This window comes from Ictidomys tridecemlineatus, chromosome 16 (genome assembly GCF_052094955.1).
Source record: "Ictidomys tridecemlineatus isolate mIctTri1 chromosome 16, mIctTri1.hap1, whole genome shotgun sequence".
Lineage (NCBI taxonomy): Eukaryota > Metazoa > Chordata > Mammalia > Rodentia > Sciuridae > Ictidomys > Ictidomys tridecemlineatus.
Genome location: NC_135492.1, coordinates 30,108,311 through 30,109,827, shown reverse-complemented (window position 1 = coordinate 30,109,827; position 1,517 = coordinate 30,108,311). Strand labels below are relative to the sequence as shown.

Here is a 1,517-nt window from a genome sequence, read left to right as displayed (position 1 = left end):
TTTGTCTATTAGAAGCTGTGTGAGATCGAAGGGCATTAGTGGAAATAAGCAGATAAAAATCCGGTTAAAATATTTTTGAACATTTAAAACATTTACTAAAATTTGCCATTTAAAAAAAAATGTGAAATAGAGTAAAATCTCCCCACCCATCTTACCCTTGTATTCAGTTTTATCCATTCTTTCCACCAGAACCACAAATTCTTTGGGTATCTTTTAATTTCTTTATGAATATGAAAGTAATATTAATATATATTTATCTTTTCTCCTATGGAATATTAAGGAAGTATATTACACATCATGTTCTTTGGGCTTTTGTTTTGTTTTGTTTTTAGTACCAGGGATTTAACCCAGGAATGTTTTTACCATTGACCACATCTCTTTCACTTTTTATATTTTATTTAAAGAGAGGGTCTCACTGTATTTCTTAGGGCCTTGCTAAGTTGCTGAGGCTGGCTTTGAACATGTGATCCTCTTGCCTCAGCCTCCCGAATCACTGGGATTACTGGCGCGTGTTGGGGTTTAAGTGTGCAGAGTTTGGCTCCCTCAGCCTGACACTTTGCAAAGAGCTGTGGCTGTGATTTAGGTCAGCTGAGGCAAACCTCAGCTAGGAGAAGGAAAAGTTCTCTTCCCCTTATCGCAAGCCACAAGTTCTGCATGGTTTGGCCTAGAGGAAGAAGCTTCCTGCATACTGGACCTGGGAACAGTACATTCGAGGATTAGATAATGTCTGCAAAGAACTTTGGGAGGGTACTTATCAATGAACAGGAACAATCTGAATTTAGCTCTGTGTACCTGCTGAAAATGATGTTTGGGCAATGTAGATGAAATGTTACTGAAGAATTGATTGCTTTGTTAGAAGAAGAATATAAAAGAAACTTGCAAATAAACCTGAGCATGCAGTTGCAAATGCTGCCTTGGCTCTGCATCCCCTGTGTCCCGGTGATTTTGTGACCCTTACCCAGGGACCCAAATGCACTAGACGTTCACAGGCGTGTGCTACTATACCTGGCTATAATGTTCTATACTCTACATTTCTCCATTAAAATTATATTCTGGCTGCTTGCTTCAGCAGCACATATACTAAAATTTGAATGATACAAAGAAGATTAGTATGGCCCATTTGCAAGGATGACACGCAAATTCATGAAGTGTTCCTATATATATATATTCTGGAATCTTGTCTAGTTGTATATTTTCCCTTGTATGGATTACTGTGCATAATATTTTATATATCAATCCTCTATTGATGAACATTTAGATTTAAAAATTCCTTTCCTTTTGAAATTAATGCTGTGATGAATAGACTTGTACATATATTATTTATCTGTAGGTTAAATTCCCATAGATGGGACTGCTAGAACAAATAGTATTTGAATTTTTAAGTTGTTAGATATTGCTAAATTGTTCTCCAATAGCAAACCCAAATATTTCAAAGGTATTCATTTTGAAAGTCCTTTACAGTGTTCGACTTGCTATAAAGATTTTTCTACACTAGTTCAGAGGAAGGAGGAAGAGGT

The 1,517-nt window shown here is 36.3% G+C and overlaps 1 non-coding gene across 1 annotated transcript; it reads left to right on the top strand.

The window, feature by feature from the left end:
* The first annotated feature begins 1,060 nt into the window (after nucleotides 1-1,060).
* LOC144371548 (U6 spliceosomal RNA) lies at nucleotides 1,061-1,163 on the top strand. Its single transcript, XR_013431503.1, has one exon. It is a non-coding gene; the product is annotated as a U6 spliceosomal RNA (small nuclear RNA).
* The last annotated feature ends 354 nt before the right edge of the window (nucleotides 1,164-1,517 follow it).